Source organism: Bombus flavifrons, chromosome 5 (genome assembly GCF_040668555.2).
Source record: "Bombus flavifrons isolate JBK064 chromosome 5, iyBomFlav1_principal, whole genome shotgun sequence".
NCBI classification, from domain to species: Eukaryota; Metazoa; Arthropoda; class Insecta; order Hymenoptera; family Apidae; genus Bombus; species Bombus flavifrons.
The window spans coordinates 18332695-18356149 of record NC_138446.1 but is presented as its reverse complement, the minus strand read 5'-3'; the positions used below and the strand labels follow the sequence as shown (position 1 = coordinate 18356149).

Below are 23455 nucleotides of genomic sequence, written 5' to 3'. Positions count from 1 at the left end.
GTGCGATTTACAGACAATTCTGCACGAGGGAAGGCAGGGTGTTCGGCGTTGGATAAAAACGGACAAACAAAGGATCATAGAGATATGGCGGATCCGCGTTCGAAATAAATTCCCCAACCTGAGACTAACCGGACAAATTCTGTCGACGATCGTGATGGTCGTAAAGAGGAGAACTCGTTGTATCCACTGTTCTCGTGCAAGGAAAAAAGGAATTTTTATGTCAAAGTAGAGCCACGGCTACGCGGTCCAGGCTTTTATCGTTCCAGGAATTACGGTGGCCTGGAAGAACGAAGGGCAGGTAAGACCGAAGAAGAAACGATCGGTCGGCCCAACACCCAAGATAGAGCGATATAGCTCGATAACCGTAAAATCGATAGTTGTCTGTGTCGATCGATTTTTCTACTACGAAGTTGCACGGTTTCAACGAACAACGATAAATGCACGATGACGAACGGTGTTCGCGTCCACGTGGTACAAGGACCCAGCCGACCGTTTAGCGAAAGGAATATTCAGAGATAGTTGGTAAAAATGGCGGTAAGAAGAAGTTACGTTGTTTCATTTTAACGAAAATCAGCGTGAAGCAGCTTGAAAGAGAAAAACGGAGGCACGAGGAAGAAGGGAACGGCTCTGGAAGAAGATCGACGGGATCGATGTAGCAGCGCGATGATCGATTATTAGCGCGATGCCGAAGCAAAAGCATTCTTTACGCGGCTTCGTCTAGGGCCTACGCGATCAACACGAGTACATCGTTTAGAACTTAAAGGCTGTGGTTGTTAATAGGATGGAGGGGATTTTGCATCGCCTTGCGATCAGGTTGATCGTCGACAAATAGTATCTACATAGTATGTACGTATGTATGTAATCGGTTAAAAGCAAACTCGCTTTTTAAACTAACGGTGCCCCGTACTGTTTCCTGGCTTGATGTTCTTTAAACGCAAAGTTTAAAATGTTAGCAACGATGGGCATTTTTAATGGGAAAGGATGAAAGGATCGAAAGTGGCTATAGGGCGTAGATGATGTTTAGAGGTATCGTCCGAGGAGGTTTGAAGGTGGAGAAAAATGATCTCTGTCTCGCACGCAACGTTATACGCGAAGAAGCGGATAAAAACGCATCCACTTTCCTAGCGTGGTGGTATCTTACTATCGGTATCGGTAGAGTCGGTCAACGATGCAAATCCACTCGTGAATCGCGTGTTTATCAACTGTAATGGTGGGTATAATTTACTCTCGATAGAGCGGTTAACTAAACTTCCTGCGCATCTGCACCGGTTTCAGAGTCATACATGCACACGTATGTTACGTATACGTACATACATACGTACGTATCGGTCGATACGAGTCAAAGTTTCGTTCCGCAGTGAAAAAATTCCCAATCGATTCTATAAGTACGTACGTTGTTGTACCTCCGAACAGGGGCGTAACATTAATATTAAAGCGATGCAAAAGTAAATCGGCCGTTTCGCGTGCACCATTATTCGGCCAGGGAACCCGACGCGACGATCTTCGACTAGGTTGCCGTTTTCCATTATACATACGTACTTGGATGCATACGACGTACGTGTCACGGTCATCGACGATTCAAAGTATACATTATAGAATAGTTTAGAACCGATGTTTAGTCGCATATTTCGTAATTTCGTTGACGTTGTTTAAACAAAGTAGAAAGCGAAAGAGGGGAGCCAAGGTCGGCGACATCCGTTTCAAAAAATTGCCAAACGCTTCTCTCTCGAAGATTCTCTCTTGCGGACTCGTAACCGGATCAGATATACGTAGAAGTACATAAGGTAAAAGCTTTGCGATGGCACAAAGTTCAAATTTCTGCACGCTTTGTATCGTTTAACGTAGGACAAACGCAAATATCGCAACAGATTCTACGAGAAAATACGACAATTTGTGCGATTCGCCGTATATCGCGCGAGTTTAGCAGACGCGTTTAGCCGAAAATTGTTGCCGCGAATCTACTTCTCCACGCAACAGATGGTTATACGCTATACAGGCAGGGGCTTCGGGTCTGAATTTCGATAGAGATTCGAAACTGGAATTTCAAGGAGGTTTCCCTTCTTGAGTTACCGGATTACAGGGGACTGGTCGGCCGGTTTACACGCTACCGTGAAACTTTTGCGTCGTCAAGTCCAGATTATAATACTTTCCAGTTCGTTTACGCATTTACGCAGCCGCAAATGGCACGTCGCAAATGACGCGTAACCGGAAACGTACGACTCGAGATACCGACGATATTCAACGTTTCTCCGTCTTCTTTCATCCGGCCTCGTTAGATCGATACTTTACGAGATTTCTAATTATCCGGACAGGAGAAAGGGGGAAATTTGATGGAACTGGATGGCAAGAAAGAAAAGCGAACGAAAGGCGAAAGAAAAAACTGTCGATATATTGGGTACGATGGTCGGTACGATGGTCGGTACGACGGTCGATACGACGGTGAAAGAGGAGGCAAGAAGCGCGGAGACGAGAGACACGAGGGTATCGCCACGGTTCCGGGGCGAATCGATTGCCTTTGGTATCGACACTGACGCGGACAAAAGAAGGATCATCGTGCTTGAAACCCACTAAAAAATCTACGTATTTGCCGGACCATTCGTTCCGCGTTCATAGCAGACGCGCGCGTCCTTTCATCCACTGCCACCGCTTTTCTTCCCTTCTCTTCCCTTTTTGTGAACCGTCTGTCAGAGTAACGCAGGGATGCGTCCTAAAAACTGTTTACCGTGATACACGACCATGCTACAGTACGAGTACGGTGTTTGAAAATAACGTTGACTTTTTAATACCGTTATCACCAACTGTTTCACGCGCATTTTCCTCCTTGATCGTTCCAGTTTAATATTTATTTCCACAGATACGGTCAAACGCGTCTTTTATTTTCAACTTGGAAGCAATTTCGGTATTTGTAAAAGCGGAATATAACGATCGATACTTTTAAAAGCAGTAGTTGGTAAACCAACGAATAAACGTTTCTTCGCGTCATAGTTATAAATAATAATAATTCGATCGAGTTTATACCGAGCAGAGAATAATCGTAAAACAATTTTGAAATTTTCTATTTATTTTATCCTACGTTAGAACGAACTTTCTTTTCTTCTTTTGTCTTAAAATTTATTCGTATTAAGATTAAAATTAATTGAAAATGCAGGAAACGTGTAATACGTACGGCTGCGTTCGTTTAGCCGGAATACACGCAAATATCTCGATAATCGATAACATGGATCGGAACGTACGAAGAATCAAGGAACGGTCGGAACCCGAAGAAAGACGCACTCGTCGCTCACACGCTGGTAACGGATATCATCGTAGGCCACGAGTATCCGTATAAATACCGATCGCATCCTTCGCGAGGTCGCCAGCGCCCAAAGAGGGATATTCCCGCTAACAACGAGAACTTATTTCCATAAGGTAGAAGCCTTTCGTTCTCGGAATTCTGCCAAACCCTCGTGGCGAGTTCTATCTGGTTCTACTGGTGAGCGTATAACGGCGAGGTGGTCGGAAGCACGCGGGCTGCTAGTAGAAAAACGAGCGGATCGATCTGGTGCGACGATGATTCGCGAAAGTAAAAGAAACAAAGGTGGTACTGCTCGAGAAGATTACGCGTGGGTGCGTGTTAGAAAGGGAGGGAACAACGTTCTCTACCGCTTATAAATCAAGCTGCGACGAAGGCCTATAATCGCCATCGTCCACGAGCTTCGACCTTTAGGTTGCGCGCGGTGCGGACCCTATTCGACCAAGGATACGTGTATCCGTTACTTCGTTACAGATGCATTACCCTCTTCTAGTTTGCTTCGTCTGCTCTCTTTCGGCGGCTAGAATCACGCTCCAATAGCTTTCGTGATATTATTATTCACCGCCTTTCCCTCCGTCCAGTTTCTCGTCGTTCGTTTTCGTCTTTCAATACGTCCGAAAAAAATCGTTGTCTCGAGGACGCTTCGAGAACAATCTGGTTAGGATGGCAAGGCCGAAGACTTTCGACGGGAATTTCGAGAATTCTGTAAAGCGCCGACGATTAGTCAGTCCGCAGGTTCGGCCAAACTGCTCGGAATGATTTCGTTCACTGGCGGTCGCTACACGACAGGCTCACCCCGGTGAACAGCGAAGGAGAAAAGGATCGCCCTTTCTCCGCTCGTCCGACGGATCCTTCTAAATTCTAAATGTTTCGAAGGAATCCAGGCATTTCGACTCGCTTCCTGAACGCGTCTCTGTCTCTTCGAACCACGGAGAAGCGACTCGTCGCGTGATAGATTCGCGTTTCTACGGAAACACGAGATTCTCGCGTGAAAAAGGAAATCAAAAAAAAAGAAAAGAAGAAACGCTGGAAACCCTTTGACCCCGTGTCGTTGCATTGTCGTGGCTTCGTTACCACGAACGTATCGTTTTATTTCCCTCCCGCTAGGAAGGGAACTAGGAAGCGTCCTTCCAATTCGTAACATAACGCCACCGTTTCGTTACCAAGCGATTTCGCGTCTCGAGTTTCTCTCGCTGGATTCGCTTTTTCCAAATCGCCGGTGTTTCCACCATATTCTCCTTCGCTTGGATCGTTTTCTAACGAACAACTATGCGCGTATCGAACCTACCGACTATCGACACAGTGTGTTTCTCTTCTTTTCACCTTTCTCCGAGCATCTTGTCACAGCATTAAGATAATCCTGTCTCTGTCTGTCCGAACTCTCGTTCTCTCGTTCTCGAGAGGAAGGGAGAGATAGATAGAGAGAGAGAGAGAGAGAGAGAGAGAGAGAAAGAGAGAGAGAGAGAGAGAGAGGCAGGGACGGAGGGAGACTCGAACGGGGCAATACAGTGCCGTCAGTGCCTCTCAGCCGGGCAAAGGTGTGGCAACGTCGCGAGAGCGGGTGTGCGGCCACAAGATTCATGGTGGGGACTGTGGGAAAATTCTCATGCCGCCGACTGTGCCAGTACCAGTGGTACTCATCCAACGACGGATTAAACAGCCAGAAACCTTACTCGACTTCCTGCTTTCACGCTCCAAGAGCGTTTCACCGCGCACGCAAAAAAAGGTATCATTAGGGGCGTCACGAGAAAATCTTGCGATCCGATAGCGAGTTATCTTTGCGGGAAGCGCACAGCGTTCCAGTAAAAATGAACAATTTGATGGCAGTCAGATAGTAACGAAATACCGATAATATCGATAAAATAGTCGTAGGTAGGAAGCGAAACGAGAAATATAAACGGAACCGCGTGTAACTGACTCTCTTAAGAGATTACCTATGACATAGCAACTTACGAACATCGATTAGTGGAATCGTAGCGAACGAGTTACGCGTCGTTCGTTCGTTTTCGTTATACCGCCGACGTAAGAGGGTAAAAGCACTTTCACGATACTACCGCTCCTGACAATCTACTAACCAACGAAAGATCCATTTACTTCCATGATGACGACTCGAGCGTATACATACATATTCGATAGCGTAGCATCCTTATTTGCGACTAAATCGAGTTAACCAAGAAACAGTTTGCGATAATCTCGCTTACGTCAAGTACGATTACGAACGGAGAATCGTAGATGAATCGGTAGAAACGAAGTTTTTGCTACTCGTTCGCGTAGGAAAGACGATTTGGGCGAAGAGAGAAGACAGTATAGAGGGGAGAGTTTCCCCGCAACGAAAAAGAAACGCAAGACGCGGAAGTGACGCGTCTCGTTTCACCATATGGCGTCCTTGCCCTGGAATTTCGGAAGCGGAGGTTAGACGGGATTCGGTTGAGAAGCACTGGATCCCATCGGGGCCCACGATGCGAAGAGGAAGGCTAACAGCGGCCCGTGCCTCCCCACCAAAAAGCACGGCTGGCACCGGGTAGCCACGAGCACGCCACGGGGGTGCCCGTGGAAAAATTATTTCTCCGTCCTTACGAACGTTGTAATTATTCCGGCCACGTGGTTGCGCCATGGCGAATCGCGGATACACCTGTCGCGAACATTAGTCGCCATCGTACAAACGATTCACCCTCTTGCTTTGTGATTTAATTCGTGACGTAGCAATTCGCGTCTGCCAACTTAAAAAAGCCTTGCTCGCACGATACGAGTATAATGGACCAGAAGAGGGCAGTTGTTCGATTTTTGGGAAATATATTTAGGGAATACAGTTACCAAAGATAGAAACCAGTTGTAGGTAAACAGGGGTGCGGCTTATTAGCGGATTAGCGCGACTTTGCAAACTGACATCGATCGCTATTCGTCCACGTCGAGGGGAGGGAGGGGGGGGGACACGCGGCGCGCATTCGTGTCCCTGTAAGGAGTAATTATTGCAACGCGATTCGCTCCTCGTTAGGTCTCCGATTAACGAACCGAGACGCGCGCGCGAGTGAGAGAGAAGCCTTGGAGTTGCTTTACAGGCTCGTTACAATTCCCAGACAGTCCGAAAGAGGGTAACGATTAGAAAGAGCCCTTAGTAACTTAGAGTCATCGTAACGATTCCCAGCCCGGCTGAGTGCATCGTTCCATGCCGTTAAGACAATCGTGAGCTCTTTCTCTCCGGACCTCGATTCTCTCGACTCGCAAACGCGAACAACTCTGTCATCCGTTACGCTTACGGAAGCAATTTCCAACGCGACTCGAAATTATCCGAATATTTTCTTTCGCGAACGCTCCTCTTTTCCCTTACACGAACGCAAACCGCTCGAAACGAGTTGGAAAACACCGAGAAGGTCGGATAGATCGGATAGATCGGTCGTGAAAGCGAAACGAATAATTGGCAAGGGACAGAATCGAATGGCAGAGAATAATAGAGCAGTACCGCTAGGACGAAGCGGCACGTTATCTGGTTGTACGGGCGCAAGTTCTCTTGCGCGCGAGCGATCTATCTCGGATAGAAGTGACGCTGACCTTAATACGTACAACTTCGTTTCTTCGCCGTTCTCGCCTTTTTTCCCTTTTCTCATGCGCCCCATCATCCTACCGCTCTTTGTCCATTTTCTGGGACCGTAAAAGGCGCACGTACCTACTCGAGAAAGGACCAACCGATAAGCGTAATTTGAATGGGTAATGGCTTCACCAAGAGGAGGGTCCCCGGTTAATGACGGGTCCAACGGAAGGGGAAGAGGCGATCGAAGAAAGGAAAGGAAAGGAAAGGTAGAGAAAGAGAGGAAAAGATCCGGGCGCCGAGATGGTGCGCGCCCCGGGCCTTAATGCACTCTCTTCTCGGTCTCGATCGCGATTGGGGGACGTTTTGGTTTTCGGGTACGGGGCACGAAACCGCGAGATACCCGGCTCGAAAGCAGCCCTCTATCGTTACTAAACCGGATCCATTTTTCCGTCTGGACCACCGTTCGCGAGCACGGTCCACCGAGAAACCCATTACCCTACGTGTCGAATGCAAATCGACGATTTCCTCCTCTGCAGAGATTGCGCTGTCTGTCGCCTCGCCTCGCCTCGTCTACCCTCGCCTCGCCGTCTTTTTAATATCTTCATTAAGTAAGAAGCCTCGATCAAGGCAGGGACGGTAGGTGGTATCGCAAAGGGGTACTGGTAATTCGGATTTCGTCACTCTCACGGGCAGTTACCTTTCGAATGCTTGGTTTTCAACGCTACCGAAGTCGAGTGAATTCGTGGATATTCACAGGAATGGAACGACGTACGGCGTATACAGCATGGACGTATATCGGCAAGGACGTCGTTTCGCATTTTCCAGGCTATCCCTGCAGAGGACCTGATGTGAAAAATCTACACGGCTGACTCGATCTACGGTCTCGACATCGATCAGGAATGCTTCGCGTTCTCGTTCCTCCTTCGATGGACCAATCGCTGTCGTCCGTTCCCGAATAAACTGTCTGGAAGTGTCTTCGCCGTTCGCATTTGTGAGTTTCGATGCGAGCGAGATCGCACGGTGAAAGATCGCGTCTGTTCGATCGAGGTTTAGTCGGTGACGCGCTGCACAGTATCTCGGTAAGTCAGTGACGTGGAAAGACTCGCAGCTACGCAGAAACGCGCGAAACGGCGAGCCAAGGCGAGGAAAACCGAATTCGATCGTCCCCATGCTCCGTGAGGATGCGAAGCCTTACTTACTACGCGGCTTGCGCAACAGGTGTCTGCCATTCAACAGGCGGTGGTACGCCGCGCCTGCTCGACTGCCGTCGCGTCGGCTCGAATCACAGTCGCCGATAGAAAGTCGTTGTCGTAGCAGGTATATAGCTCGATGATCGATGGTAATTGCTGGACGTTTCGATTACCGCTCTACGTTCTATCGTTCCAAATACGTAAAAGGTGCAACGCGCTGACACGATCGAAAAGTAGAAAAATCGTCCGCTCGAAGAGGGATTGGGCGAAAGTGGATGCCAGAACGACGCGTAAATTCTTCCACTTGTTGCTTTAGCGCAACAGGTGAGAGACGGTCAACAGGTTATTTTCTATGACGATCGTCTCGCTATCAATGCCTTGGCATTGAGCACCGCGAAAATTTACAACAATTTCAGCGTTTCAATTTCCCATCGATACGCTGTCGAGCGAAAGAACGAGATAGGTGAAAAGCCGATTGTACGTAAATGAACATGTACGATCGATGTAACTATAAACGAAATAAACAAGTGCTACAGAACGAACGATACGTAGATATATAAATATGTTTTTAAAGTCGGGTGGGTCCTTCTCTCTTGTTCGCGTGAGCGATACGTAGGAGGAAAGCAGGCTCGTATGCGCGCTCGCGTGGATTGTTTACCCGTGAGCGAACGTACGCACACACGTGCACATGTTACGAGTATACAGGTACCTTGGCACTCGAACAATGGGGCCGTCGTACGACTACCATTCTTTCGGGACAATCGGTGGAGCCCCTTTCTCGAAAGGCTGTGCCCCCCCCCCTCTCGATGCAACACGGGCCCCATACCGCTTAAAAGGACAATCGCCTTCTTATTTACGATTCGACCAGCTCCCCCGTTCTCCTTCTTCCTTCACCTTCTCGCTCTTTCTCGCCGTCGCGTGGTCGGGCTGCACGCGTTGGTTGACGTAGATCGGACGACCAAGCATCCGCGTGCTCGAAAAGAATCCTTCCTTCGACCGAAAATCGACGAAAATCTAAAAGTCTAGACGGAAATCGTTCGTCGTTTCGACAAAGATTCTTCGATCGATCTTTAAACGACGACCAGAGATTCTTCGATCGATTTGTGCCCGGTCGGGCGTCAATTTTCCTCGAAATTAATTACGAGGATCGTGCCGTTCGTTGGCGACCGGAGAGCGTTCTAGGTTCCTCTAATATTTAGATCGAGCAGTGCGATTAAATGCAACCGACTCGTGTATTTTCCTAAATAAATCCTATAAACTATAAACCGTATCGCCGTCTCAGAGTCTCGCGTCGTCCACGTATCTGCCACTCGCTCGAAATGAGCGATTTCGAGATATCGCGTCGCCGTCTCTATCTGCTGTATGCGACTGTTTTACGTTTTACGTACGCAATGGCAGACGATTATGCGGAGACGTTTAGTGGGTTTTTAAAGTCGTCTCGGTAGGAAGTCGTTTTTACTTAAGAAATATTTATTCCGTCACCTTGTCCTAGATACAATTATGCAAAAAGCTGGAACTAATGAGGCACGAAATTTGCCAGGCATTCGTAACTCGTGATTAAAAGATACACGATCGATCGATCGATCGATCGACGCTGGCCATTTCGAACCGGTAAAGCTACGTTGCAACAACTGGCGAGGGAAGAAGAGCGAACGTGGAACGTGGAAAGTGGAAAACGAAGACGGAATAAGATTGGAGCGACGAGGGTGGAGGCGAACGAACGAGCCTCGGGACCAAAAGCGAGAGAAGAGAGCATGTGGTATCACGGTTGCTTTATCTTAGCGTCGAGGCAACTGCAAAGAAGTTGAAGTGCACTCTCGGCGCGCATGGACACCGAGCGGCCATTGTGTATAGAGGCGAGCCACCTTCGTGCACGCACCTACCTCTTCTTCTGCCACCCTTCGTCCTCTTCTGCTTCCTCTTCTCCTCCTCTTGCTAGGTTAACCATCGACTCTGCAGAGGTTTATGGAGAATCGGCGAGCAAGAGCGAGATGGAGTCGAAACCAGACACGGACCACAGAGTGGTAAGGGAACAAGGAAAGAGAAAAAGAAGAAGAAAAAGAAGGAGAAGTAGAAGGAGAAGAAGAAGGAGGAGGAGGAAAGGAAGAAGAATAGGAGGAGGATGGAAAGAGCTTTCTGAGTAAGGGGGCGTGGGTGCGCCCTTCGTGATTTACATATGCGTATTCTATACCTTATTTACTGCGTCGATCATCCTCCACTTTATCTCTTCGCGTGTGGGTCGTACTAAACTTAACTAAACCAAGACCGGACACCGAAGGTAGAAAAGAGAGAAACAAAGGACGCCAGAAAGCGAAAGGAACGCGTTTCCTCGCCTATTAGCCCTGGAGCTGACAGCGAGACCGGTACCGTAAATATCGCACGTAGGCAGATAACCTTAACCTCTTAATTGCGTCGACTGGTTTTCTCGACGGGGCGACGTCGCGTCGGCCTCGCTGGTGACCGGGCCAATTGAAATTCGCAGGATGGTATTCTTACGTGGTATCGATTAAATCGAAAGGTTACAAGATCAAAGTAAAACGGTAAATAGATATCCGATCTTTCGTGGAAAGAGACGTTAAGCGTATAGACGTGTCAGGCGTTAGATACGTCAAGCGTATGTGCGTATATCCGAGATTCGGAGAATTCTCTTTGCCGCGTATTTTCGTATCACGTACGAATCGCTGTGACAATGACGCGGTAAAATTATTCTTCCACCTTTGAAGATCGTTCGAAGCTGCGAGGCTAAAAAAGGCTGGAAAAGAAGGGGGAGACTCTGGGAGGACAGGTAAAAAATGATTGCGAGATAATTGACGACTGTCGGGCCTTTCCGAGACCGGACAGCTCCGAGATACGTCTACGCACCGACGCACGATCGTCTCGTGCTCGGCTAATTGTCGTAAACTGGTCGGGTCGAAGCAAGAGACAAAGAGTGTCGAAAATTACGGTCGTCTATCTTTTACCGCGTCCGACGTACACGTCCGTACGATGACAGTACGACAAATTACCTTTGGCTGCAGATAATCAACTCCTAAGTCGAGTGGTCCTTAATTGAAACGGTGACTGACACGAGCGGTTATTAATAAGCGAAGAGGGACAACGAGTAGGCATAGACGAACACGTTAGAAAGGAATCGATTATGTATATAGAGAATCTCTGATGAAATCTTAGTTACAGGTCGTGTTGGTCCCATTAGAAATTCATGGAATCGAACAACCGATCGATAGTTTTTCAGTTTACATCGTTCTCTCGGTTCCTCGTAATTCGAAACTTAAATTTCAAAATAGCCGATAACCGATAAATAAAGAAAGACTCGCGTGATCGAGTTCTTTGGAAATTGCAAGCCGATCTTTCGATTTTAACGCTTCGCGGTCCGACTTTCTTTTATCGCAACAGCGATATTCGTTCGTCGACCCGATTCTTGTCAAATTACTTTCAAAAACTGTTCATAATCGAACTATATTTTGGTATTTCTCACGCTCTAATTTCCTGCGAATTTCCTCCAAATTCCTACGCAAGACGTAACGTTATTACGAATCGGGAATTGAGAAAGACGCGATATCCAGTTAGATATTGGACGATAACTGGGAAATGAAAGAAATCGGATGACGTCGACGATCGTTCGATCGCCTTGCTGAATCGAAAGAACGTAGCTGAGTCGAGGCGTCGCTTTTTCTACGCTCCAGAGTCTAGATTTCCTATTCGAAAGCGGGAAAGATTCCGGCAACGCGATACCACTACGAGGATGGAAGAGAGCAACGAGCGAGGCAAAACGATAGTTCTCTGTTTCGAGACGCGCGCAAGTAAATCATGGGAAGAGTATTCGTGAGAGCCACACGGGACGAAGCGGCGGCGCGGCGAGTCCGCGAGGACCAGGAGAGGAAAGGGGCCACGAAGGGTGCACGGTTCCCGTGGGCCGTGGATGATCGGCGGTGGAGAGAGATGAACGAGAGGCAGAGAGGCAGAAAGGCCGAGCGAGAGGGACGTGAGCCAAGAAGAAACGAAGGGTTTCGGTTCGACGTATCAGCCCGAGGTGGTCACGAGTTCTGAACTCCGAGGCTGAGGGCCGCTAGTGGGTGGGACCGTCCACTTCGTGTCTGTACCTTCTTCTTCGTCCGCTTCCATCTACCTTTTCTGCCGTCGAGTCGGTTTCGTGCACCGAACGACAGCTCTGCCGTCGCAGCTCTCAGCAAATTCCATTTCCCTGGAAATTGCCATCCGATGGGATTTCGCGCAATACGGCTGCAATAGTACGGTACGCGAGAATCGGATGGGAACGATTTGGCAACGATTTGGCAACGATTTGGCAACGATTTGGCAACGATTTGGCAACGAACGAGAAACCCGATCTGCTGACAAAACCGAACCGAAGGGACTCGGCAACTCGACGGAACGCGAAAGAAGCGAGGTAGAAGAAGTACGAGTTGAAATTTGACAGGCTTATCGGTGACTCGGGCTTGGCCGAAAGCCCGATAATAGAAATCTTTGGTCGAAATCTCGAAATTGGCTCGCTCTGCATCGCGAGAGCATCGTGGATAGGAGGATCGATCGACTCGTCTGATTTTCTTCGAGTTGACGCGTGCAGCGTGCACGGTGTACATGCGCGGCGATGGTTACGCAGGACGCATAGAGGAGAGGAGAGGAGAGGAGAGGAGAGGCGAGCCGCAAGAGGTTGAGAAAGACGAGGCGCAACAGAGATAGCGGAGGAAGAAGAGGAGATGGTGATTCTGCTGCAACGCGTGGCGAGGCTTTGCTCTTGTTGGCCGGCCGCAACGTTTCTTTCTTCTTCTCACAGCGACGCCAACAAAACCCCCGTGACTTGCACAAGTTGCTCGGGGACGGAACAAAAAGCACTTTGTTCTAAGGTAAACCAACCTTAGCCCGTATGTGCGCGTTCCTTCGAGACTACAAGCGCTGACAAAGAAGACGAACGAGACGGGACCAGGCATAGGAGCGCGCCAACGTCGTCCCACCGCCGCCGTCGTCTTTCCACTAAACTAAGATACGGGAAAAAGCGTGTCGGATCGGCCGGAAATTGTCTACGTTGATTTTTCTTCGCTTCGCTCTTGCCGTCTCTCGCTTCTTTCCATCTTCCGTCTCCCTCCACCTGCCCTGTTCGATATGCACCGTCAAAGCGTGCAACGTATTTGCGCTAGGTAATTCGTTCGCGGTGAATCGTACACGAAGGAGCCGACAAAGGCGAAAAACCAGAATTGCCGGCTGCTGGTGTTCGCGTTACCGGATTTATTGAAATTATGATGACGGAGGCATTATTGTTTCGCCTAATGATCTTTCTTTTACGTCCCTCTCGTAATGATCGGCCGCGTGTGTCCGCGCGCCGATGCCTAACACGCGATGCGAATTTATCGAGCAACGCAACCTTCCTTCGATACGGCATGTTCGGGATTTTGCAAATGATCGAGTGCGCAAAAACATAACGATTCACGTTCGGTTCGAGCGGATGAAATTAATTTCAATAGGATTAATTTCAATAGGAGTCAAGGTTTAAACGCTGAACGACGAAGCTGGACGGTAATTTCAAGTAAAAAATGACTTTTTGATAAACTTTCCTACTCGGTTTCCAACTTCTCGTTCTCGCTATTTGTTCGACAGGGCGGCGAACGTAGAGACTGCGGCTCGTTCGTCGTGCCTGCCTCGCGCAGCAAAAAAGAGAAAAGAAAGAAAACGCGAAGGAAAAGCTACTTTCCAGACGGTTTGAATCTCGACGATGCCCGTTGCACGCGGAACGCGCCTAGTATGTGCATACGTACTGTTAATACTGTTATACATATATGTTCATGTAACGAGTAGTCGGACTTTCGGAGCTGGCGTGCAGGATTTACCGTAGGGAACCGGGCCGGGACATTCGTGTATCCGATAACCCAATATCCGAGTGGCTTGTCGTCGTCTCTTTGCACCGTCTGCCGAGATGCGGAGACCCGAACCCGCATAAATTTGCATAGAACCGCCGCAACCCTTCGCGTACGTTCCCGTATCTTTGTGGAGCGCAACGAACACACGCGTACAGGCCAACGCGGCGAGACGGTTCGTCGTGTTTCTCGTTTTTCGTTTTTCGTTTTTCGTTTCGAGGCACGTGGTCGGGGACTTGGTCCGCCCTTAATAAGGAGAGCGGACGACTCGAGGTAGGCGTGGATTTGTCTCGTTCCAATATCCAACTCGAAGGGCCCTACGGTCGCGTTTTTTTATCAAAATTCACGGTACCTTTGATCCGACCACGAATTTTTTCGCGGTTGTCGAAACGTTAATTACTCGTGTCCGTCTGTCGCCTGGTTTACTTTTTCTCGGCTTTGGACGGTGAGTAGCACGTTTCTCTTACGTGGTGCCTATTTTAAAATTATTCGATCGATTCGTGCCCCTCGATTAATTTAGAATTTTATGGATCTCTGTACGAAATAGCCTCGTACGTAACCGTATCGACTGTACGCGACATAGTTTCTTCCACGAGAATTCATTTCTAGGAACCTCGATCGCGATAACTGACCATACGATAAATAACAATTAGGCGAATAATTTATAATACTCGAGATAAAAGCGTTTAACGTCTGATGAAACGTTATACGACGATTCAGTGGGTGGAAGTTCGGACACGTTTCCTCCTCCTTTCGCATTCTCGCTTGTCGATCGTGTACAAAGGTGTACCGTTACGTTATGCCGAAGATAAGAGGAGTTAATCAGCCCTATCGACCGCGTATCGTAATTTAAGTTGGCTTTAAAATCATACGCGGCATGGCGCGATCAATGGTGCGTGGACACGATCGAGAGTACCAGACATTTAAGAAAGTTCGCGTCCCGACCAACGTCGCTCGATTGAAATTTGTTACGAACCGTTCTTCTTTTCTTTTTTCGTAAGTTACCTACGTGAATTCGCCTTGAAATTTCTTAGCGATATCGTTGTGTCGAAGATATCGATCGTTGCGACGATCAGGCACGCGACTCGTTCTTTCGAGTTTATTACGATCGAAACTCGAAGCAATTCTTTCGATACGTGTTGCATAGAACTACAGTGAGCGTATTCCACGAAGAGCGGCGTTCGATTTTTACTATTTTCGGACGATTCTAAAAATCGACGATCGAGTACTCGCTGTAATCTGATCGATCAACGATCCGATCTAGAAATACCGATCGCAACGTTTATCGGTTCAAAATGACGTTCGTAAAAAAAAAAAAAAGAAAGCGAGTGGTAAATTCGGAAGGAGCGTACGAAGGTACGGGACGTCAAAGGGGATAAATAGATAGCAGAGCAGTAAATTGAGCGCTTATAAATTGATAAGCTGATTGCAAATCTTGCGATACGACACCGTGGGCTTCCGATTTGTCTCGCGATTGGTATTAGTAGCGCGTGGGTTCGTCGTGCGATTCGATCAACCAGTAAGTTTTGAAAGCGCTTAGAACCGCGGGAAAGTACGCGAACGTTATTCACGCGGTGACCCAATACACAAAGAGACTTTGGAATCGCGCGTGAGAGGACGCAGGACATTGTATCCTGGTACGGAGACGGTGAAAAGAAGAGAGAGGAAAGCCAAAGAGAGCGCGATCAGCGCGGATTGGCCGCCATTCCGCGAACTTGTAAACCAAACGACGGATCGCAAATGGAGAAACATAAAGGACTGTGCACCACGAGGAAACAGCCCATATACGCGGTAACCCTCGGTCAGCCGTTACCTCGTCTCGTCCCCCTTTCTTGCTCTCGCTCTCTTTATACATATTCGCTTCCCTCGGGACGGTGGTACTACGAAAAAACGTACGGTAATTAAGGAAGATAGGAATCGCCTCTTAAATCGCTCTTAACCGCCGCGAGTCCACCTCCGCCGTGGGTAACCTCTGGCTGGATAACTACCTGCTTCTTCGCCCCTTTCTCTTTCCCCATCCTCTTCTTCCCTCCCTCTGCTTCTCGCATCTTCGCCTCCGAGGTTACTCGAGCCACTGCTAGAGATATCTGCATCTCGCGAGTGCTTGCCCCTGTCCCCCATACGGCAAATAAATCAGATCGTCGCACGGAGCGTCGCCTGTGCCCTGTGCCGCTCTTATTTCTACTTTATGCTTTGTACGGGCAAAGAGAGGATGAGAGAGAGAGAGAGAGAGAGAGAGAGAGATAGAGAGAGAGAGAGAGAAAGAGGGCCGGGCCCTGTTTGTACCTGGCCCTGTATGCACGGTAATGTACACAAGTCGCGCGTCTATACCCTATATACTTTATGCTCTATACTCTATACTCTATGCTTTATTCTCTATACCATACTATAGCCTGTACTCTATACTACTATAGGATGGCTACTCCGCCTCGTTCGCATCTCCTTCGATATGTGCGTGGGTTAGAAAGCACCGTTACCACACGACCGAGAAATTCCATCTGTCCCGAGGCGGCTCGAGTTAGGTTGTACTCGACTGGGAAATTGGACGCTTTCTCGGTATGCCTGTGCACTGTTGCAGAGTCCGCGGAATCACCGACTCTCGTCTCGTACGAGATGAGCTCGATTAAAATTAATAAGCGCCTTCTGCCAGCTGCGTCTGCATGCTGATCGACCGAGGCTAGGTGCTAACGAGGTTATTCTTCTCGCAGCTTCGCAAAGGTCTCCTCTCTGCGAGCGGTAGCCCCGACGACCCTCTTTTATTTACCATGGTCTTAACGGTTGTCGGGAGAGCCGGGACGGACATTAGTTGGAATTGGTTTGGGGAACCAAGCTCGACGGTGTTATTTGGAAAAGAAGGTAGGAAGAGGTTGCAAGGTAGGAAGGTATGGTAGAAAAAATTGCAACTACGTGCGCTCCAAGATTCGAGCGGTTGATATAACAAAGTTTATAAAGACTACCTTCCAACTAAATTGCCGTTTCAGTTTCTTCTTCTTTTTCTTTCGAATTCTTGATTATTTTATTTGTTTATTTATTTATTTGTCAGTTATTTATCGATCGGTACTTCGATCGCGAACAACTAACTAGCGTTTCTCTTATAAGCGGTAACCGTAGAATAAATAAATGCGCACTTATAAAATTAAAGATTCTTCGTTTCGTCGAAGATTTCACGCTGCGCGATTCTAAACCGTCGGATTTGGAACACCGACGCGTTGGTTGCCCGTTCTTTTCCTCTAGCTACTGTAAAAGATTCGCGAAAGGAAACAGGTACGTGTATCTCTGTTGCGCTATCGAAGATTTCAGCGGGCAGATGCGGTCTACCCTTTGACCAAGCTCGGCCGAAGCTTCGACGAGAACGCGAACGCTTGGTTGGTAAGTGGATAGGGAGAGATCCGTGGCGGATACGATCGGCAGCTCGCAGGGGCGCGCGAAGCATGCCTGCAGGATGCGTATACGCGAGGTGATGCGTCAATTACGGGCAGAAAGAGGTTTCGGCTAGCGCGAGGCCATCCGAGCCCGCGGCCGGAGAAACGTATTTCACGAGAGGCCGTTAACGAGATCGCTGTCGTCTCGGAACCACGGTTGCTCGTCGTCGTAGCCTTATTTTTATTTCTTCGTTAAACTTTTCGCAGAGAAAGGAGAGAGAAAGCGCGAGTAAAGAAGCAGCGAGGGAAGAAGCAACGAGAACGGAGCAGAGAGGCTGGAGAAGCTGGAATATTCCCCTATCTTGGGTTTCAGGGTCAGAATCGTGTTCCAATTAGATGCCACGACCAGACTGCGCATTTTTCACCTGTTCACCTCGCTTCGCCCTCTTCCACCGTGGCGGCTATCGTCGTGTCGCACAGCTCGCAACCCTCGGTCCTCGCGAGGAACACCGGTGCGCTCCAACTTCTAGTCCCCGAGGTTCTAGTAGGGGCTGCATGGACCGTGCGGACTTATAAAACCAGATACGTTATATAATGCTGCATCCTGCGGCAAATACGTGAGCATGCATTTTAGCGGTAGCCAGGGTCATTAGGAGCGTGCCTCGGGACCGTGCAGCTACGAGCTTGACCCTTGCAGCGTATCGAACAACGAAGACAAAAGGGCAGCTAATGTAATTAGCCGGACGATATTAATTTTTGCACGCTTATCGGCGCGATCGACCCGCGATGAGAATTAACGCTGGTCGTGACGAAACTAGTCCATTATCTATCAACTCGAACGCTATCTTAAAGGAATATTCTACCGTAGATCTTTGAAAATCGATTTTCTTCTCCAATTGTCAAAGTTATAGATGTTCGAAGGCTTTTTTTCTATTATTATAAATCACGTTCCCTGAAACGGCTTCCACCACGATATCAAGAACGTTATTAAAAATATCGAATTTCGGATAGATCTTACTCGTACTCGAGGAGATCCCAAATTCTCTATAATAACATTTTTTCTAATTATGTCGCAGAGTAATAAATACGCTGGAAGTTCGTTCGCGCCTATTTTTATGCATCCGACAGTTATATAGGTAAATTAGACATATATATATATATATATATATATATATATATATATATATATAATAATAATGGTTAAAATATTACATTTTCTAATAAATTCTGACGTTGTCGCTTTTTCTTTATGTACTTGCAGCGAGATTTGCAGACGTCGGTACGTTACGACGGATCTATCGTGTTTGGTTTCACCGGTTTTGAAGGACTGGGTATTTTTGAAAAAAAAAAAAAAAAAAAAAAAGAAAAAAAAAGCAAACCATATCAATTCGAAGCGATCGTGTGAGAATCCTCTCGCAAGTAGACGCAATCGACGATGCTTGTTCGTTAAACCGAGACTCCCTCCTAACGTCTAACGATTTCGTTAATTAGTCGAGTCATAATTCTAACTTCACTTCCGTTCGTTCGTACGTCCGCAAACTATATATTTTGCGGATTACTCGTTCCCACCGCCCTTTGCTTTCTCACACGCTAAACGAACTTTTCATTTTTATCGCGTCTTTTTCCGTAGGCCAATTCGGATGCGAACGTTTCGAGTCCTCCGTTTACGATAACGATGCGTGAGTGCGTGCGTGCGTGCGTGCGTGCGCGCGCTTCTGTTTACATACATACATATTATAATAAAAGGTAATAAAAGAAAAAGCGGGTCAAGCGACTTTCCCATAGATGGCTGTTCCCGCTGATAATCATAGTTCGACGAGCGATTTCGCGAAACGCCTTTCAGAAATCGACGTACCAGTAAATAAAATCGCTGCGGATCGCGGCGTCGCGATTGTCTCGGCCCTATTTTTTCCTCGCCGGTAATTATCGCACGCAATTTTCACCGTTCGCGATCCGCCAATTAGCGGCGGCATCGAACATTTTCTCATGAACGAACGTTGCCAGCCAATTACACGGGAAGCCTCTTCCCACATCTGTATTGCGATAGAGGCATCGTTCGCTCGTTCTCAAACTCGTTTACTCTTCACACGCGTAACCATTATTTTACTAATTAATCGAATATCGGCCAACTACGAACGAAAGCTACGGTCCTTGGTGAAAGAAAAAAGATCGTAACGAAAGAGAGGAAGACCGGTGGTAGAGGATTCAAAATTCTTAGATGCTTCGCGAAGATCCAAAGACGAGACGACGTCCGATCTTTTACTTATCTATTTATTTATTCATTCGCTTATCGTAACGTTTGCTTCTCTACGTAGGGTGGTCCTCTGCTTACGTCGTATTTACTTATCGCTGCCTCACTGACCGTACCAACCGCGTTAGAAGTTTGTTAAGGACCTCTTTGGAATTTGAATACCTATTTGTGACATTTTCGCCAGCTAAATAAATCTCTAGAAACGAATGATTTATTTCTGTCGCAAGGTCGCCGCTAATCACGCTGCTAATCACGCATCCGGACAATGAAATTGGAAAACTCGCAAAAAGCGGACATAACGCGTAGAATGTACACGGTTACGCGAGCGATACAACTTGATAGAACGCGCGGACAAAGATGTAACACTGAAAACACTGTCCGTAACGAACGAAAAGCAGAAGAAAAATGGACTCGCGTTAATCGAGAAGAACAGGCCCGAGCGAGCCACAATGGAAAGCAGGAACGATAACAACAAATGAAGTAAGAAAAGACGAGCGACTCTATTCAACGAAAATCCTCTTTCTTCGTTCCATTCAACCGGCCTCTATGTACGTTCTTTATTTCGCGTCTCGGCCACGGTCTGGCTTAACGAATCGCCGCGCCGACCGTGACCATGACGCGATTAGACGCCAAGACTCTTCCAGGCGACAGGAAATCGCTCGTTGATGCGATCTAATCCACGAATCGAGAGCGTTCGTCGATTGCGATCAACGATCTCTATGAGCCTAGGAAAGCTTGCAGAGATCGTTGGTCGTTGGAAAGAGAAGCGCAGAAATGAGGAAGGAAAGAGGAAGGAAAGAGAAAGGAAAGACGAATCGATATCGATATTATATCGTTGCATCGTCGAAGATGTCTTACAATTCTTCTCGCAGGGGTTAAAAGAGAGCTGCCTGGCTAAGACGTCTTTGGACGCGGAGATGAAATTTACGAGGAGGAAACGCACGATGGAACGTGTTTAATCCCGAGTTGCGTAACGAACGATAGCGTGCGATTGGGACGCGCGATAAACAGTCGCGATGCATCAACCCGTGATTATCATCTATCCTGGCAACGAATTCCTAATTGGATATATTAAAACGACGTAATTCTGCGCAAGAACGAAGAATCGGCAAGGGAAATATAGCATTCTTAAAGAAAGAATGCGACGAAATCGGTGGAAGAGGTTCAGAGTAGGGAAAATGTTGGTTCGGTAATTTCCGAAAACGAACATCACCGAGTTAAAAGGAGGTACGCGTGTTTCAGCTTACAGGAAATGCTCGAGCAGGGAGTAAATTGTGCCACGTAGACTTCTTTATCCCTCCTTTATGAGCGTCGAATCGAGCCATCGAACCAACAATTTGAAACATCCGTCCGAAAGGAATTTCTGCCAGCGGAGTTACATACGTACTTCGAGATCGAACGGAATAACGCGAATTCGTAACGAGCTGAGAATCGCGATCAAGGAGAATTACGATTCCTCCGGTCCTTCCGGTAGACACGCGTGCCAATGGATCGCGCGTCTCAGCCACGAGGATTTGTTAAACCGTACCAGAGAGTCTCGTTGCTCCGGGAAGAACCGGCGTGATTAACAGTCGCGGCTGCTATAACGTGCTATCGCTGCCGTTCGATTTAGTCGCGGTTAGCCGTTTTCCGGAATCCCGCGGAATTCCTGCTTTCGAACATTGGCTGATAATACGACGGATAAGAATGTTGTCTAACTTACGTGCGATTTCTCCTATCGAGAAGAGACATATGATACTACTAGCGTTGGCCAGCCTTCGGGGCTCGAGAATTTCTCTCGGATTTCTCGGGGATTTGGAATCCCCGTTCTTATACGTCGTTAATCACGATGTTATACATCCTTGATACGTGGGATTTCGATTCGTAGGATCTCATTAAGCAGATACAGAGCAACGTTTTAAAACTCGCAACTTTCGGAAATCCGATACACTTTGAACTTCTGAACATAAGCAAGTAGCGAAGATATCGTCGGTATTTATCGACGTTTTTAGGGACGCGATTCGCGTCAAAAAAGATGCACGATTTTTGAAAAGTACCGTAAAAAAATAGAAAAAGGCCAGCTCGTCCCACGTTGTCCGAACGATTGTAAAGCGATTGATCGAAATTAACGCACGAAATACTCTCGCTGTGCACGAAAGACTATTCGTAAATAAAAAAAATCGTGGAACAAACTACCGGTAATGAAACTTTCTTCGGCCAATTAATTCGAGCCGGTGACTGGACCACGTATATGGTTCGAAGAGTGAAAAAAGAGAGGAGCGTGGAAGGCGGTCACGTTTGAAGGACGATATCGAAACGGCGGATCGTTCGAGATGCGCTCGTGCACGTTGCACATGTTCCTCTCTAATCTTTGGGACTCGCGACTTCCTCGGGCTGTCTCTCCACGCTCACGAATCCACCGGACAGAACCTTGGATTTCTCCTCCTTCTCCTTTTTTCTTGCTTGTACTCTCGTACCATCCAGCTAACGACCGCTATCTCAGGCATCGCGAAATAATGAAATTACGCGAAAAAGGGACGGCCGCGGCTGGCCACGTCGGACCACGCTCGAGAGCTTTTTTGTCAGTGCTGGCGGATGTTAACGACGCCGTGTTCATAGAAATAGATCTAGCACGAGGTGGTTTCGCTCGAGGAGCAAACGCGTGTTCCTCGCATAGTATCCTGCAGGTAACATAATTCGCTATCCGGAGCTAATCTTCGAGACCGTAAATATTCCAGCGTAATAACGTTCCGTATAAAAATGTCGAAATAGAATGGAGGCAGTAATGACAATAAAATAAAATAAAACAAAATAAAAAAGATACGCAAGTACGTTGGAAATATCGAGGGAAAATTGTAGGTAGAAGAGATTCGTTTAATCGTGGTCACCTGTTTCCTGTAACTGGAATCCGTGACATTTAGGAAACCGACGTCTCTTCTCACCGGAAATTCCATCATTTCGCACGTCCGCGTTATTTCAAAGTTTTCTCGAGAATCACGATGTCGCGGCCTACTAAGGTAGAAACGAATTTTTGCACGTGCGTTCTAACGTACCAGAGACAGAGCGAGGAATATTTTTTTCGAGGAACCGCGGTCGCGATGAGAATTATCGCATTCCACGATGACGAGACCGATAATCGCGGCAAGGAAAGGAGAAACGAGGTAACGACAACGGCCGGGACTGCTCGAAAGTTACCTGGAGTTGCAGTTTCCAGCATAGCATAATTTCTGAGAGCGGAAGGAGAAGAAAGATGGTGGACGTTGCGATACGGGACCTAATGGCGAGCCAAGTCTTTTCACCGAGCCACGAACGCGCTTCGATATATCACAGTGGCCTGTAGAACAGAGAACAGCGCTTCCCTTTGTACAGGGTTTATGATCCTTTTACGATTAATACAACCGACAGAGTCCACGCGGCAACGGAAACGATCCCTCGTTTCGCCACGGCACGATCTTTCTTCCAAGCGGGATGGTAGCCGAATGCTCGCTAATTAGGGGCAATACGCGCGAATAAAGCGCTGCGGTAAATCTCACGGCAACCGATTTTCGTTCGACTAACGTTCATTTTTTACCATCGGTAGTTCTTCGACCGAGCGTCGATCGGTAATATCGATGCTTCGCGAATGATATTATTCCATAGTACGTTCGGATAGGTAGAAGAGAATTTCCAAATTTACAGAGAAATTCGACGGACGCGTAAAAGTTGGGACCGAAGGACGAAACGCGTACTTGCGCCACGTTCAAGGCGTAAAGTTAGCCGGTGTTCACATTTATGGGAACACGCAGGCACCCGGAGGCAAAGGTCGAGCGACTTTTACGGGGATGACCTCACGGAAACAACGCTCTGTAACACTTGCTGCGCATCGTCACGACAGCCAGCTCGACTTTTACGCGCTACGCGCGTATATACACGCGCGTACACGTTTCTTTCTCTCGCCCGTGTAAAAGATACGCGTGTATCTCGTGTACATTGCGTACGCATATTC

General features: G+C 47.7%; 1 protein-coding gene across 2 annotated transcripts in view; it reads right to left on the bottom strand.

Annotated features, from left to right (window-relative positions):
• Nucleotides 1-23455, bottom strand: part of N (neurogenic locus Notch protein) — a 182879-nt gene that overhangs the window by 66409 nt on the left and 93015 nt on the right. The gene's annotated exons all lie outside the window — the stretch shown is intronic.